The 18426-nt window shown below is 43.2% G+C and overlaps 1 protein-coding gene across 2 annotated transcripts in view; it reads right to left on the bottom strand.

Moving 5' to 3' along the window:
- Cul2 (cullin 2) overlaps window positions 1-10361 on the bottom strand; it is a 43573-nt gene extending 33212 nt beyond the window's left edge. Inside the window, exon 1 of one of the 2 annotated variants that reach the window (XM_036188224.1) lies at window positions 10192-10361. The gene's annotated coding sequence lies outside the window, so the exon portion shown is untranslated. Of the gene's footprint in view, window positions 1-9970; window positions 10135-10191 lie in introns of those variants that run through there. The other variant, XM_036188222.1, reaches the window with a different exon arrangement.
- Between the last annotated feature and the right edge of the window lie 8065 nt (window positions 10362-18426).

Below are 18426 nucleotides of genomic sequence, written 5' to 3'. Positions count from 1 at the left end.
TTAACACTCTCCTCCACACACATTCACCTGACTCCTATGAAATACAGCCTGGATCCATGTCCAACTGCATTCAATAAACTCTGGGTCCATACTCACATTCAGTGTCCTGCTTTCCTTTTAACCTCCCTGTTTAAGCCATATGAAAATGCTTTTAATAAAATTTCCAGCTGTGTCATAAAAACAAAAAAACTTTCTTGGTAAGGGAGATATATGCCAGGCATGTAAATTATTCTTAATATGTAGTTTTGATGGCTGCAGTCTGCATTTATGTTTACAGAATCAGACTGATGCTTCCCTGCCAAGACTAAGCTGAGAATGGGTAGACATGACACAGTGATAATCCATGCTTGGAGGGAAACAGTTCTAGAAGCAAAGACAAAAGAACCACCAGCATTTTCACCAACCTAGTGAAGCACCAAACATTAAACCAATACAGAACATGCAAAAATAATCTGTTAGACTGTTTATCCTCTAAACACCTCAAAGAATACCTTCTTAAACTGCTTCATTTTCTCCAAATCCTTTCAATAACTTACTCATGGAAAACTTACACAAGGATGGGGAGACAGGGCAAAGAAACAGACCAGAATCACAACCACAAAACTATTTCCCACCTCCTAGACTACTGAATAGCTCATATAAATATGGGCTGTGTAATTTCCTAGTATGTGAAAGGCCCTGGGTTCAACCTCCAAAGATATACCATCATGTATCACTTAACAGGGATATCCTCCAAAATATTTTAGACTATTCCATTGTGTGAATATCATAAGGCATACTCACACAAACTAAGAAGGCTATGATGTCATGGGGCAATATAATCTCCAAGGGACCACCATTGCATATCAATCCATCACTGGCTGAAACACAGTTTAAGTACATGTCTGTGTGAATTCTCCATTCTTGTTCTTTAATAGGGACCACAATACACTTCTCATTTTCAATCAGATTGTGTCCCACTGAATGCCTGCAAAAATTCAATTTTTTAGCTTTCTTCTGAATTTCATTTTCCATTTGGTGACGTGCTTTGTTTGTTTGAACACATATAACCCAAGGCCACATTGAGCACCAGGGGTGTTAGTATTTAAGCGGCGCTAGGAACACGTCCCAAACACGACAAGACCACAGAAGAGTTTTATTAAAGAGGATAGAGGTGACACGCCTGTGTGAAACACACATGAGGGGAGAGACAGACTCCTGCAAGATGGCACCGGCTTTTTAAAGGTTGGGCCGCACATGCGTACAGGAACTCCTGTGGGTACTCAACGCATGCGCGTAGATTACATGGCTTTGTGTGTGCTTTACGCAACCACGGAAAGCCACAGAGTCCCGGTCCAGCGAGATGTCTGACCTGGAGATGGCTATTCTGAACCGGAAATAGTTAGGCGGTCTGCCGGGCAAGCCCAACCGTGTGGACATGTAATTATCTATCAAGGGGCCCTAAAAACCCTCCAGAACCAGATGTGGTGGCACATGCCTGTATGTAATTCCAGTACTTGAGGCTGAGACAATACAGACAGTCTAGGCTATACAATGAGTTTCAGGCCAGCTTTATTTACAGTGTGAGATCCATCTTAAAAAATAAAATCATGGCTCCAATTATTTCCAAATTATTAAGTTAGGTATGATAGCATATGCCTGGGGCATATCTATAATCACAGCACTGAGGAAGGTGAAAAAAAGAAAAAAGAAGCTACAAAGATATTTAATTGCTAAAAAAAAGGTGTCAACCCTAATCATAATATGAAATTTTTATATTACATTTGATAACACTTCTATACCAAATTTCCATTTACAGCACTATTTAAATATACATGATGAATTAACAATATACAAAAGTAGATCACAACCAGGTGTTGGTGGCACATGCCTTTAATGCCAGCACTTAGGAGGTAGAGTCAGGTAGATCTCTGAGTTCAAGGCCAGCCTGGTCTCTGAGTGAGTTCCAGAATAGCCAGGGCTACACAGAGAAACCCTGTCTTGAAAAAACAAAAACATAACAAACAAAAAAATGCTAAAACCCACTGAATTAGTAAAGTATAATTCAATAAAGCTTTCATACATTAAGTGGATTATGCAAGTCTTACCAACCATGCTTGCACCATTTACTAGGGTTAGGTGGGGAAAGAGTCCATTAGTACATCACATAGCAGACAGTTCTGAAAGGTGTCTTCCTTGTCCTCCCATGTTCTAGTTAGTGGTTGAGAACACTTGCTCTTGCGGTTTCAGTTCTCAGAACCCACACAGCAATTTACAACATCCATAGCTCCAGTTTCAGGGAATCTACCACCCTCTTCTGGCCTCTGTGGGTACCAGGAATACACCCAGTACACATGCATACATGCAGGCAAAATACTCGTGCACGTAACATATAAATATTTAAAAACAAAACTTCCGCTGGGCGGTGATGGCACTCGCCTTTAATCCCAGGACTCAGGAGGCCTGTCTCGACAAACAAAAAACAAACAAACAAAAAAACACTTCCTGTAATTCCAGCTAATACGGATGTTAAGTTTGACTGTAGCCTGGGCTACAGAATAAGGTCCTCCCTCACCAAAGCAGGGGAGGAAGGTGCTACAGAAATGGTTTATCATTTGCTGCCGCTCTTCTAAGACCTGAGTACAGTTCCCAGTGCCCAGGCCAGGCAGCTCACAACCACCTAAAATTTCAGCTCCAGGGGATCTGATGCCTCCACAGGAACCAAACACAAACATATGCATACCACCCCAAACACACGCGTTTACACATAACTAAAAGTAATAGAGACATATAGAATGGAGACAGACAAGCTCAGCAGTTACTGGCTGCTCTTTAATAGGGGTGAGTTCAATTCCCAGAACCCACTTAGGGCTGACAACCATCTGTAAATTCAGTTCCAGGGGATCCAACAACTTCTGGCCTCTGCATGCACATAGTACACAGACATATTGAGGCAAAACACTCATACACATAAAATAAATCTTTTTTAAAATTAAAAATAATAGTGCTAGGTGTAGTGGCATACTCCTTTAAGCCCAACACCTGAGTGATGGAGGCAGACAGATCTCCATGAGTTCCAGGACAGCCAGAGCTACATAGTGAGCCCATCTTGGAAAAAACAAAAAACAAAAAAACAAAACAAAAACCAGAAAATAAATACTACTAATAATATTAATGAATATTGAAACTTTTTAATAAAAATAATAAAAGCAATCTAACATAGCAAGTTATAAAAAGAAATTTGACGAGCTAAGTATGTAGTTCTGTAGCAGAGTACTTCTCTACCAAGCCCGGTCCTTGGTGCTATCCTCAGTCACGCACGCACGCACATATACACACACACACACACACACACACACACACACACACAATTTCCCACCAGAGGGACACTGAGCAGCTTAACCATTACAGAACCATTAATAACAACAGTAACAACCTTATCAACTATATCTATTTCAGAAACTGTTACTATATATTACTATATGTGTATATATATGTATACATATACATACACACATTATAATATTTCTTAATTATATATATTATCTCTTAATTCCTCATATAAGTCTTACGCGGATACTACTATTCTTTCCATTCTAAAGGATAAAAACTCTGGCTGGCGAGTCTGTCTGCAATCTTGGCACTTGGAAAGTGGAGGCAGGAGTTAAGAATTTGAGACCATCCTTAGTTACAGTGTGAGTTTGAGGACAGACACCTGGGCTCCATGAGGCTGAGTTGTCAAACACCACCAGAAATAATTAGTCTGAGCCCTACACTACCCCCACTCAAGAGTTCTTTCTCACTTTTCCAGAAAGGAAGGAAGGAAGGAAGGAAGGAAGGAAGGAAGGAAGGAACGAACGAACGAACGAACGAACGAACGAACGAACCTACATGTGCTGTGCAAAAAAAGGAGTAATACTAATAAGATAGGCTTGGTCTGGCATAGGCAAGGCCTGTTGAACTCAATCCAAGACTGTTTAATAAATAAATAAAGAGACTAGCATTTACACAGAATTATCAGACAGATTTTGGACCTACATCTAACTGGCTTCCACAAAGCTCTCATTTGTCCCCACCTCTCCACTTATGGAACTGTAAGGTGGTGAGCACCTGAAATCTTAGCACTTGAGAGGCAGAGGAGGAGGTCAGACGGGTCACACAGTGAATTCCAGACAGGGCTCCAGAGTAAAACTCATCTTTTCACTCAGAACGAGACAGAGGATCCCTCTCTCTGTAGGCCAACAGGAAGAATCTCAGTCTGGCCAAGAAAGGGTCTATGAGCAAAGTAAGAAAAACAGATCTTGGGCTGGTGAGTGGGTCAGGGATAAAGTTGCTTTCTCCAAGCCCAACAATCTGAGTTCAATCCCTAGATGCCACACGTGGAAAGAAGTGACTCAAGTTGTCCTCTTACTTCTACAAAGGTAGTCTGACACTTATGCACACACATGTAATGCACATAAATAATTGCAATTGTTAAAAAAAAAAAAGGAAAAGTACTAGTTTCAGAAATGAGCTAAGTGGTGACTGTATAAGTAATACTCAACAGGCTGCCAGTCCCACTGCTGGCTGCTCCAACATTTTCTACATTTAACAGCATAAAAATAATACAAAAGCAGTATTTACAAGTACACACCAAATGTATTGTTCAAAGAAGAGGTGGTGTTTTCTGCTCTTCTCTGCAATCTTATTTTTCTATCCACACATTCATCTTTAAAAAGACAAAAACTGTACTAGGCAGGCATGTTGGAACATGTCTTTTATCCAAAGACTCAGTGGGAAGAGGCAGGCAGATCTCTGAGTTTGAGACCAGTCTGTTCTGCATAGTGAGTTTCAGGACAGCCAGAGTTACACAGAGAAACCCTGTCTCAAAAAAACAAGCATCAATCTCAGCAGTGGCAATTGCCCTAAAACTTTAAGACTCATAATATTCTAATATCCCAATTAAAAGCCAAATATAAGGTAGTGACATCAGATGTATCTGCTGTGGATATCGCTCTGTGTAAATAAAGTTCTGATTGGCCAGTGGCCAGGCAGGAAGTATAGGCGGGACAAGAGAGTAGAGAATTCTGGGAAGTAGAAGGCTGGGGGAGACACCGCCAGCCGCTGCCATGAAAAGCGACATGTAAAGACACTGGTAAGCCACAAGCCATGTGGCAAAGTATAGACTAACAGAAATGGGTTAATTTAAGATAGGAAAGGTAGATAACAAGCAGCCTGCCACGGCCATACAGTTTGTAAGCAATATAAGTTTCTGTGTGCTTTCTTGGTTGGGTCTGAGCGACTATGGGACTGGCGGGTAAGAGAGATTTATCCTGACTGTGGGCCAGGTAGGGAAACCCTAACTACATGTATCTAATGCTTATATTCTTTTTTTGAGTTAAGGTCTTAACGAAGCTCAGGCCCTTGAACTTAGATCTGGTCTCCCCAAGGCTGGGATTACAGACAGGCTTGCCCAGCAGTGTTAGAGATCCAACCCAGATCTTCATGATCACTAGGCAAATATGATACCATCCACAAATCCAGCCTGGTTGTTTCAAAAACTCTTAGATACAGTTCCACAAGAATTATGCTAATTTCTGCAATTTAACATGATATGTTACTAAGACTTAAATCTATAAAGATCACTCTGACCAGGTCATTTGACTAATAAAAATGAATTCAAGCCCAGGTGTGATGGTACACACCCTTTAATCCCAGAACTAGGCAGGCTGAGGTAGGTAGATCCTTAAGAGTTCCAGGCCATCAAGGCTACATGGTGAGAGCTTGCCTAGAAAAAAAGAAAAAGAAAAAGAAAGGAAGAAGGGAGGGAAGGGAAAAACAAAACTCAAAAACAATCAGCCAGCCGGGCAATGGTGGTGCAAGCCTTTAATCCCAGCACGGGGGGGGGGGGGGGACACAAAGGCAAGTGGATCTCTGTGAGTTCGAGGCCAACCTGGGCTAAGAGAGTGAGTTCCAGGGCAGGCTCCAAAGTTACACAGAGAGATCCTGTCTCAAAAAAACAAAACAAAACAAAAACACCAATCAGCCATACACACCTCAAACAGCAGTCACCTGCCATCACCTAATTCCCTTTTTTTTTTTTTCTGACAATGGTGATTCCACAGGCCTAGTAAGTGTACCACTGAATCAATTCCCAACTCCCAATATTCCAAATTTCTGCTTTTATCTTTCCTTGCTTTTGTCCAGTACTAGGGATTGAGCCCAGGGCCTTAGGCATGCTAAACAACCACTTTAGCAATGAGCTATATCCTGGCCCATTTTTACTATTTATTTATTATGATTTTTCAGGACAGGGTTTCTCTGTGTAGCCCTGGCTGTTCTGGAACTTGCTCTGTAGACCACCAGGCTGACCTCAAATTCACAGAGATCTACCTGCCTCTGCCTGTAGAGTGCTGGGATTAAAGGCTCTTGCCAACATCACCTGGATTTTCATTTTGAACAGACTCTGCTAAATTCAAACTGACCTTGAACTTATTCTGTACCCTGGGCAGGTCCTGAATTTGTCCTCCTACTGCACTCCCAGAAGCTGGAATGAATCAAAGGCCTGAGCCCCACCCTCACCCTCAGGCTTGGCATTTTCCTCATTTTTACCTTACCAGCTGTAAGTCTTCCTAATACTAAGCTCCAGGGACTGACGGACTTACTGTAGCAGGGAGTATACATAAAGAAAATGTTCCTTTTACTCAATACCAAACATTTTCTGCACATCTGAAGAAACAGCAGACAAGGTAGAAAAGTACAAGTTTCTTGTAAATAAAGTAATGTTCTCCGAAGAACATACATCTGAGCCAGCAACAGGAATACACTAGTAAGTAATCCCTGCACTTTTGGAAAGGGGCTGATGCAGGAAACACCCAAGAATAAAGACCAGCCCGAGCTACAAAGCACTTGTGGCAGGCCTGGGTTAACTAAGCACACTCCTCCTCCCAGAATTCCCATCTCTAAAGTCAAACACTCAACGGCGGCAAAGAGCAGGTCAGAAAATGGTTCAGTTACCTGCAGTTTTCTCCATTTCCTCCTAGGCTTCCTTTGGGTAGCCTTAACCTATTTGTAACTTTTAAAGTACTATTTATAATTCTCTGAAAAATACAAAGTGTCAGAGTAAGGTGTGCTACCATTTTTGCAAAGATTATATACACACCTTCTTAAAGACACAAAAATATACCTTTGGAAACATGTAAGAAAGTTAAAGTTGTTTGCTCCAGGAGGGTTTCAATTCTATGCCCTGCTGAACCTTTCCAACTTTGAATCTAAGTAGTATTTTTATTAAATGGACCACCAGTTAAAGACTAATAAAACTCTCTCTACCCATCTTTCCCCACTTTTCATGAAGGCAGAGCTGTCTTCTTTTTCACTACCCCAGTTGCCAGGTCCACAGCTGGTACTCGAAGAACATCCACAAATCAATGAGCCAATTGTATGACTCCTGAACTTCCGCTGTATAACACTTGAACTGAGTCAACTCAAGACATCCAATCCAACTTTACCCTATTATAAACTCCGTTTCCTCACCTTTCCCCCATCCCTGTACATGGTACCATCATCCTCCAGGTGAGTGCTAAAACCCAAGAGACCCTTTCTCCACCAACTTCACTCTTATCCAAACTATAATGACACATTCAACAAGTATCTTCAACATCGCTGGAAACCTTGTTACTTGTCTTTTAATGTTCCAAGGCCACAACTCTGACCCCGGGTTGGGTTTTCTTTTGACATCTACTCTCCAATCTATAGAATGTAAATCAGATGATTACTCCTTAGCTTTCAAATTCCAAAACCTACAATGTTTTACAAACCAAATCCTGGCCCCTGGCTTGGGCTCAACTGCTCTTATAGTGTCTGCCTTCGTCGTCAAGTTGCTTCCAGTGGGCTGGACTCTAGTTCCACTCTACCTTGGGGCTTTTCCATTTGTATTTCTTCCAGAAAGTTTCTTCAGAACTTCCAAAGACCTGTTCTTTCTGTCTTTTTCAAATATATCAAAGTCCACCTGTGACAGGCCTTTCCTAACCACAGAATCTGAAACAACTCCCAATCACTACAATTCCTAACTTCCTTCAGAGCACCATTCTCTTTATCTACTGTGTCTCTGAAGCCTGAAAGAAAGCAGAATTCGCCGTGGCGGTGGTGGCACATGCCTTTAATCCCAGCACTTGGGAGGCAGAGGCAGGCAGATCTCTGTGAGTTCAAGGCCAGCCTGGTCTACAGAGCGAGATCCAGGAAAGGCGCAAAGCTACACAGAGAAACCCTGTCTCGAAAAACAAAACAAAACAAAAAAGCAGAATTCAGAGCATATCCCTAACTGCTGCAATAATGCTTAGCACAAGAACCAGTTCCTCCTAAGGGAAAACTAACTTTAAAAAGGTTCATATGCTTAAGGCTCAATTACTGGGGATGAAAGATTAAAAGATATAGATAAACAATCTTACACATTAACATATTGATAAAATACAGAAAAACTAAAGAAAGCAGGGCCTGGTGGCACACATCTGTAATCCCAGCACCTGCTGAGGTAGGACCCCCCAGAATGTGAGGTCAGCTGAGCTACACAGTGAGTTCCAGACCAGTCAGGGCTGGCTATACAACAAGACCCTCAAAAGAGAACTGGGTGCGATGGCACATGCTTTTATCCCAGCACTGGGGAGGCAGAGGCAGGTGGGGCCACTCTGATCTACATAGTGAGTCCCACACAGCCAGAGTTGCATTATAGAGAGACCCTGTCTCAAAAAACAAAGTAAGCACGCAAATAAAAAACAATCCCTCCCCCCACAACAGCAAACAGTCCTAAACTCATAAATAGCATGGGGGAGAGAGGAAAGCAAAAACAAACAAAACTGTGCACTACTGTTAATTCATCTGTGACTCTCTGGGAAGGGACTTCCACATACTGTATATGGACAAAAAGGCCAAAAAAGGCTAAAGTTTAGCTAATTAGATCACTTTTGTGGCTGGGCGTTGGTGGAACACACCTTTTAATCCCAACACATCTCTGGGAGTTCAAGGCCAGCCTGGTCTACTTACAGAGCAAGATTCAGGGCAGGCATCAAAACTACACAGAGAAATCCTGTCTCGGAAAATAAAAATAAAAAATAAAAAAATCATGGGATGATACATGAGATGAAAAAAGAGAATAAAGTAATCTCCCATATTGTGTATGGATGTGGGTTTGAGGTAAGTTCTAGGGAGAGGATCTTTTCCATTGAAGTAGGTAAGAAAATATACACACACTTTTGTTTGTTTGTTTGTTTTTGCAGAAGGCGGTGCTGGAGTTGAACGCAGGGCTTCTTGCCTGTGAGGCAAGTGTGGAAGCACTGAGCTACAGCTCCAACTTAGTAGTTTACATCTTATCTTCAAATTGAAACTTGGAGGGTACTGCCATCCAGCCAGTAATGGTAACCAAGGAGGACGGGGGTAACATAATAACAATAGAAATTCAAAGATGTTCTACTTGCATGCACGTAATGGTAGGAAAGGGTCTAGGCTCTAGTATGTAAACAAGTGCTGGAGAGAGTCTAAGGCTCTTATTTCACCAGCCCATAAGTGTTGAGGCAGGAGGTGTTGCATGCACGTACAATACTCCAGCCCAAAGCTATCAATCAATCTTCACTGTCTGCGGAAACAAAAGTGATGTATGAGATTGATGCCACCCTCTTCAACAGAGACTTTGGTCTCCGCGCGCGCACGTAAATAAGCCTGAGAGCACACTCTCACCTTCCCTCCTTAGGAGGAAAATGAGGCCGAGGGAGGGGCGGCCGGCAGCAGATCGGGGAGGCCCGGGATCCCGTCCAGGGGTTGCCTGGCTTAAGGGTCAGCAGTCTGGGGAGCCGAGGTCACTCCCAGGACACCATCTTGCCGGGCCTCCAGCTCCCAGCCCGCTCCCCTTAGCCAGGTCGCCCCTAACTCCGTTCCTCCGCCCCATCCCCGCCACCCATTCGCCGGGAAGGGAAGTTTCCCTGTGCCCGCAGCCCGACTCCCCAGCTTTCAGCGAGGTTACCTTCTGCGGAAGCAAGGAGAGGACGGGGGCCCGGGGAGGGAGGCAACCCGCAGGCGTGAAGGACGAAGCCCCCGGCTCTGAGGGTGGGCGGCGGCGGCTGTCAGCTCGCGTTCCCCGGCTCACAGCGCTGCCATTACTGTGCGCCGAGGCCGCCTCCCCGGCCGGCCACCGCCACCACCCCGGAGCCACGGGGGTGCCCGGAGCAAGGCTCTGCCACTCACCTGCTGCCAAGGGAGCCGTACAGACAAGGCCGCTGCCGCGGGTCGGGATAGAGCCAGGGGAGGAGGACGGGCAGGTGGCGGGCTAGGGGAGCCAGTCGTCCTCCAGGGCTCCGGGCTTTGCCCGACACACGCCCTCCGCTCTGCTCTCGCAGCCTCCTGCACTCACACACCCGCAGGATGCAATGGTCCAGTCCAGGTTACGGCAAGCGCAGGGAACCACGCTTCGAGAATCGCGAAGCCCTTGTAATCAATTGTCAAAGTAATTCATCGCCCAGCACACTTGTCTATGAGGCAATCGCAGTTCCCTGAGCTCAAGGGATGCAGTGCCCACCAAATTTGGGGAATGTTGATATCCAAATCACAATTGGGGGGGGGGGGCGTTCTCTTTGTTTTATCTGTATGTGATTTTTTTATGTGATTTTGTGTTTTTGAGACTGGGTCTGGCTAAGTGACTCTTGCAGGCCCGGCACTCCTTTTACAGCCTGAGTTGGCAGTGAACTAGCAATCTTCCTGTCTCAGCCTCCCCATTAGGCCACCACTCCCGGCTCTTGCTTTTACCTTCAAACAAAGTCAAAGACCTCACTCTTTACAACAGTGATAGCTCAACAACCCCTTTGAAATATAGGGTGGGGGAGGGGGAGAAGAGGGTGAAGCTCACCTTTGTTATTAATTGCCTTTCCCATAGCGAAGATGTCCCTGGCTGGGGATGTGGAAGATTATCTCCATTTCTACCTTTGAATAAAGTTTTTCTTTCCAACCTCTTCCAATCTGTGCCCCTCCTTTAAAGTCCATTTAAAATCCTATCCTTGCCCCGTGGTGGTGGCACACGCCTTTAGTTCCAGCACTCAGGAGGCAGAGCCGCGCGGATCTCTGTGAGTTTGAGGCCCGATCAAACTACAGATCTACAGAGCAAGATCCAGGACAGGCACCAAAACTACATAGAGAAACCCATGTCTCGAAAAACCAAAACCAAACAAACAAAAACAAAAAAGTTGTCATTGTAAAATGAAACTTAAAAGGTCTTATTAATTAAAAAAAAAAAACTCGGGCCTGTGTGCAGTGGTACATGTCTTTGATCCCAGCACTCGGGAGGCAGAGGCAGGCGGATCTCTGTAAGTTCGAGGCCAGCCTGGTCTACAGAGTGAGATCCAGGACAGGCACCAAAACTACACGAAGAAACCTATCTCAAAACAAACAAACAAACAAACTTGGGAGCTAGGTATTGGGGTAAATTCTGAAAGATCAGAGAAACAGAACCAGCCACAGCTTACCTCACCTCGCCAACTTCTCAGCCAATCCTGTTTCCTCAAACTGGAAGCCTCTGAGTCCTCATCCAGAATGGATCTCAGCTGAACAGCTGCTAAAAAGCCTCTAGTTCCTGGCCCTCATGCCTTATATACCTTTCTGCTTCCTGCAATCCCTTCCTGGGATTAAAGGCATGCTCTTGTGCGTGCGTGCGTGCGTGCGTGCGTGCGTGTGTGTGTGTGTGTGTGTGTGTGTGTGTGTGTGTGTTTCCCAAGCAAAACATGAGATCTCAAGTGTTGGAATTAAAAGTGTGTGTCACCATGATGCCTGGCTGTTTCCAGTGTGACCTTGAACTCACAGAGATGCCTCTGGAATGCTAGGATTAAAGGCATGTGCTACCACCGCCTAACCTCCATGTTTAATATAGTGGGTGTTCTGTTCTCTGACCCCCAGATAAGTTTATTGGGGTGCACAATATATCAATCACATCTCCCCTTTTGTTGTTTAAAATAAAAAATAAGTATATACAATATATACAGTCAAGAATTACATTAACAATGTCTAGTCCATTAACATTTGACAGATTCAGACCAAAAAACTCCATTATATACATTAACAATGTCATTTAAACTTTGACCCTTGTTTTCTAGTGTTCTATATGAAATGAGAAAGACCATGACCTATTTTGTTTTTGGTTTTTGTTGTTGTTGTTTGTTTGTTTGTTTTTCAAGACAGGGTTTCTCTGTATAGTTTTAGTGCCTGTCCTGGATCTCCCTGTGTAGACTAGGCTGGCCTTGAACTAACAGAGATCCGCCTGGCTCTGCCTCCTGAGTGCTGGGATTAAAGGTGGGTGCCGCCACCATCCAGCATAATTGAATTATCTTTCCTTTTTTTTTTTTTTTTTAAGATTTGTTTATTATGTATACAATGTTCTGCCTGCATGTATGACTGCATGACAGAAGAGGGCGCCAGATCTCATTACAGATGGTTGTGAGCCACCATGTGGATGCTAGGAATTGAACTCAGGACCTCTGGAAGAGCAGCCACTGTAGCCACTGCTCTTAACCCCCTGAGCCACCTCTCTAGCCAAGACCCATGACCTTTTGTACGAACCAAAGCAGGATGGCTATCTTGAAGTACTAAATATGGCTGACTGACACAGTTTGTTGTTGTTGTTTTAAAGATTTTTTTTTTTAACATGGAACATATTTTTTACTTGAAATAAACAAACTAGTGGAGTGGTAGTTGTAGTGGCACCTGCCTTTAGTCCCAGCACTCAGGAGGCAGAGGCGGATAGATCTGTCTCAAAAAAAAAAAAAAAAAAAAAAAAAAAACCAAGAAGGGAAAGAAATAAACTAATGTTACTATAACTTTGAAATTGGAATTTACAAATAATTTCTCTAACATAAATTACTTAAACCCAATACTCAAAGCTTAGTGTGTATAGGCTATGGGTTTGGTCCTCAGCATTGCAAATAAACAACATAATGGACCATTACTATTATTTTTCTATTGTTTTTTTTTTTTTTTTTTTCCAAGACAGGGTTTCTCTGTGTAGCCTTGACTGTCCTGGAACTTTCTGTAAAGACCAAGTTGGCCTCAAACTCAGAGATCCACCTGCCTTTGCCTCCTAAAATGCTAAGATTAAAGGCATGCACCACCACTGCCCAGCTAACGACCATATTTAAGGAATGACTAATGCCATAAACGATTCCAGTGGGTCTATGAAGTAGTTCAGTTGGTAAAGGCAATTGCTCCAAGCCTGGTGACCTGAATTTGATCATGTCCTCCCACCCCCAAAAATTATATAGTTCTAACATTGTAAAATAATTTTAAAAGAAAAAACTTTCTCTCTCTCTCCTCTCTCTCTCTCTCTCTCTCTCTCTCTCTCTCTCTCTCTCTCTCTCTTCTGTGTGCGTTCGTGTGTGTTTTGAGACAGGGTTTCTGGATAGCTTTGGCTGTCCTGAAACTCACTCTGTAGACCAGGCTGGCCTTGAACTCAGATTATCAGCCTACCTCTACATTTTGAGTGCTGGGATTACTACTACTGTACTACTACTGCCCTTGGGGAGGGGGTCCTGGGGGCACTTAAATTTAAAAGGGGCTTAATTACCATACCAATATTGCAGCTCCAAGTCAAGGGATGAAGTCTCTTCCGGTCCTGAGCAGGAGGAGCTGATGGCTGAAAGAGAGATTAGAAGTAGGTGGCTCAATGTTGAAAGTATTCGCTGCTCTTGCAGAGAGACCAGGGTTGGTTCCCAGCACCCACATGGCATCTCACAATTGTCAGTAGCTCCAGTTCCTAGGGATCTGATGACCTCTTCTTAACTCTTCACACACCAGGCATGCAAGTAGTACACAGACATACATGTGGGCAAAACACTAATACAACATAAAATAAATAAATCTAAAAAACAAAACATTCTACCTTTTAATTCATTGGTATGACATCAATATTAAACTCCTTGAGCTGGGGACATAGGGCAAACCATTAAAATAATAGGGTGTGAGGGCAAGAAAACTATTATCTGAATCAGGCATGGTAGCACATGCCTTTAATTTGGGAGGCAGAGGCGGGCAGATCTCTGAGTTTAAGGCCAGCTGGTCTATAAAAGAAGTTCCAGGACAGTCAGGGCTGTCTCTGTTTTGTAAACATTTTTTTTTTTAAAAAGAAAGGCAGGGGTGGGGGAGGATCAATTATCTGACCAACTTCCCTGTCTAAACTTAAAGTTTAGCATGCACAAGGCTTAGCTTGGGATGGAGCTGGTGTGGGGGCACAAGGTTTTAATCCCAGCACAACAGAGGCAGATGCAGGAAGATCTCTAAATTTAAGGCCCTAATGAGTTCTAGGCCATCCAGGACTCCAAGTGAGATCCTATCTCAAACATACACAAGTCCCAAACAAAACAAACAAAAGCAGATATCTTGGTTAGGATTTCTATTGCTATGAAGAGACACCATGACCATGGCAAGTCTTATAAAGGAAAACATTTAATTGGGGTGGCCTACTTACAGTTCAGAGGTTCAGTCCATTGTCATCATGGTGGGACATGGCAGCATGCAGGCAGACATGGTGCTGGAGTAGTAGCTGAGAGTCCTACATCTTGCAGGCAACAGGAAGTTGTCTGTCTCACTGGTGTGACTTGAACATAGATGAGACCTCAAAGCCTGCCTCCACAGCGAAATACTTCTTCCAACAAAACCATGCCTACTCTGACAAGGCCATACCTCCTAATAGTGCCAATCCCTTTGGGGGGCATTTTCTTTCAAACTACCATAGCAGGCATGATGGCACAGACCTTCAATCCCAGCACTAGGGCAACTGAGGCACATGGGGACCTCTGTTTGAGTTCCAGACCAGCCAAGGCTGCAGAGTAAAGCCCTCACAGCAGGAAAATCAGGCATTCAAGGTCATCCTAGGCTACGTATGAGTTCTGAGTCAGTCTTGAGATATTATTGTTGTTTGGTTTTGCTCTTTTGGGGGTCCCACCACCCAGTTCCCAAATAAATCACACACGGAGTCTTATTATTACTTATGAATGCCCCGCCTTAGCTTGGCTTGTTTCTAGCTAGCTTTTCTTAAATTGTCTCATCTACTTTTGCCTCTGGGCTTTTTAACTTTCTTACTCATGCATATCTATCTATCTATCTTACTTTCACTCTTACTCTGTGGCTGGCTGGCCTCTAGCATCCTTCTCTCCTGTTCTCTTGCTCTTTTTTCTTTTCCTCCCAGATTTCTCCTATTTATTCTTTCTGCCTGCCAGCCCCACCTATCCTTTCTCCTGCCTCGCTATTGGCCGTTCAGCTCTTTATTAGACCATCAGGTGTTTTAAGACAGGCACAATCACACAGCTTCACAGAGTTAAAAAATTTGTAATATAAAGGAATGCAACACATCTTTGCATCATTAAACAAATGTTCCAGAGAAGAAACAAATGTAACACACCTTAAAATAATATTCTGCAACATATTATGAGTTCTGTCTCATAACAAAAAGAAAGAAGGGGGGGGCTAACCCAGGAAGAAAAGGCAGACAGATCTTCATGAATTCAAATCCAGCCAGAGCTACACAGTGATTTAAACAAACAAAAACTAAGAATTCACCGGGCGGTGGTGGCGCACCCCGCATGCCTTAAATCCCAGTACTTGGGAGGCCAGCCTGATCTCCAAAGTGAGTTCCAGGAAAGGAGCAAAGCTACACAGAGAAACCCTGTCTCGAAAAACCAAAAAAACAAAAACAAAAACAAAAAAAACCTAAGGATTCACAGGTATGAGCCCCCAAACAAGTCACTATTAGGGTTTATGATTGTAACCCCAGCATTTGGGGGGTGAGGCAAGAGGGTACAACTTTGCTTTTCTCTGACTCCCAAGCGCTGGGATTCAAGAAGCACACCACCACATGGTTTTTGGCTTTTAAAAGATTTATTTTTATGTTTTGTATATATTTTTGTTTTATGTGCATGGGTGTTGTGCCTACATGTATGTGAGTGCCCTGTGTGCAAGCCAGGTCCCACAGCCATCTGTCCAGCCCTCTACTCTCTGTCCTTCAGTATCTCCTTTCTTCCATTAACTGAGTATTTCTGAGCTCCTGCCAGTGCATGGCTAGTGCTGAGACTAAGTTCTTAGCCCCATTCTACCTCCTTTTACTGGAGATGGAACCTAAGATCTCTCTCATGCTAAAGTGTTAGAAAAGCACATTCACAGTGCTGCACAAAGAAAAACCAGAGCATGGTGGCACTAACCTGGCAAGGCTATTTTGTGAAAAGGTCTTGGTGCAACCCAAAGCAGACTAGCAAACAAGCACACCAATGCAGAGTGTTCACTCTGTTTTTATTCTGATGTAGGTGGTGACTTGTGCTTCATCCCATGAATGGAAACTTTATCACATGATCTGATGTGATTGGCTAATTTATAATTGGAGAACAGGAAATGAAGGAAAGGTGTAAGAGGTCAACTGCTCAGGGTCATCAAGTTCTGGAAATGTAGAAAGGCCTTTATGTAAACACACATTTTCATCAAGTGGGAGAAATAAAGAATTACATAAAAGATTTTGGCAAGGTTGGAGAGATTTATGGACTATTGGCCCTTGGCAGGCTAGCCTCCTTTGATAGAAAAAAAAAAAACTATTTTCTAAAAAAAAGTAAGGCTCTATCACTGAGCTATATCTAAGATTCAGTTTTTTTCTTGATTTTATTTTGTTGTATTAAATAATTAAATATCAAATAAATACAACAAAATAAAATTAAAAGACATTTTAATAGTGTGTATTTGAATCTGTCTTCCCAGCAACCATGTGTATGTATCTAGTTCTGTCTTCCTAGAAATGCCGTGTAAGGGCAGGAGAACTCTGGCTGTCATAACTCTGAAGAGTACTTGCCTTGCATGCACGAAGCCCCAAGTTCAATCCTCACAAGCCAGTGTCATGGCACCAGTCGGCAGCAAGGAGAGCACTTGGGAGGTGTAAGCAGGAATAGCAGAAGTTGTAGGTCATCTTCAGCTACTTAGGGAGCTGGAAGCCAGCCTGGGCTACATGAGATTCTGTCTCTAAACACACATAGAAACTTTAAAAATTCTAATGCAGTATGCAAAACAGCACAGACATCCACTCCTAATCATACTACAAAGTCACAAGGAAAGGTATGCAATGAAACATATTTGCTCTATTTAAAAAAAAAAAACACATAACAGTAAAATCCATATACTTAGACACAATACTTTCAAGGAAATGCACCTTCCAAAACTGCCAGGTAGCTTTTGGTGTGTGAATAAAATAGACTCAATAAGACTGAAGACCCTAGACCCAAAAATATTCTTCTCCAAGGCTTCCACTTTCTAGAACATTCCTGCACCCTGTTGAGCGATAAAACTTTTCCTTGGGAGACAACACAAATGTTTACTAACCCAGATAGGGAACCCATGACAGAACAAAGAAAGTAATGATACCACCAAAGTCCAGCTTGGTAAATCCAGTGAGTTTTCCTGGGTTTCTTATGGGTGAGGGGTCACTTACAGGAGCAGAAAGGACTCAAGACAGCTGCATCAGCCAAGTCCACACCAGCATGGATGACAGCTCAGAGAGCTGAAAAAGCTGGAGCACTCTGCACAGCCTGCAGTCAGCTCTACAGGTCAGAGAGTGTCCTTTCCAACTGGTCTAAACCTCCTCCAGGCAGCTTGAAGGGGTTCTGCTTCTCCCAGGCAGCTGGCCTGGGCTCAGAGTCTTCTTTGCAGCTTTTCTCCTCTGAGAGTCTTTTTCCTGCAGCTCAGCTTCTCCAGCTCCAGGAGATTCAACAGCCTCTTGGGCCTTTGAGGGTACTCATGCACACACAAAGAAAAAGAGAGTGAGGCCAGGCCAGGCCTGGTGGCACACAGATTTAATTTCAGCACTCAGGAGGTGGACAAAAGTGCATCTCTGTGAATTGCAGGCTAACCTGGTCAACAGAGTAATTTTCTGGCTTGACAGGGCTATGTAGTGAGACCCTGTCTTTTTTTTTTAAAGCTATCATAACGGCTCATATCTATAATTCAAGCATTCAGAAGGTTGAGACAGAAGGATTGCATGGGTTTGAGGCTAGCCTGGGCTACAGAGTGAAACCTGGTCTCAAAACAAGACAAACGGGAAGACCTTGTTTCTACTTTTAAACTTTTTCTATCACCAAAGTCATTGCTTCTTTTATTTTAAAAAATTTATTATTGTTATTATTATTATTATTATTATTATTATTATTATTATTATTTGTGTGTTTGTGTGTGTCTGCGTGTGTGTCTCTGTGTGTGTGTGTGTGTGTGTCTGTGTGTCTGTGTGTCTGTGTTAATAGTAGTAAAGGAGACAACTTTGGGGAATCAGTTCTCTCCTTTCACCTTGCTGTGTAAACATTTCCTCCAAGACAAACCTTGGAGGGAAACTAACTTGTAACAAAACATTACTATAAAAATATCTCTTATATTCTAAGAGGCTGGAACTTCTGCTGGACCTTACAGCCAAACAATACA

This window comes from Onychomys torridus, chromosome 5, assembly GCF_903995425.1.
Source record: "Onychomys torridus chromosome 5, mOncTor1.1, whole genome shotgun sequence".
Lineage (NCBI taxonomy): Eukaryota > Metazoa > Chordata > Mammalia > Rodentia > Cricetidae > Onychomys > Onychomys torridus.
Note: the sequence above shows the minus strand (reverse complement) of the source record. Positions and strands in the feature narration are given on the sequence as shown.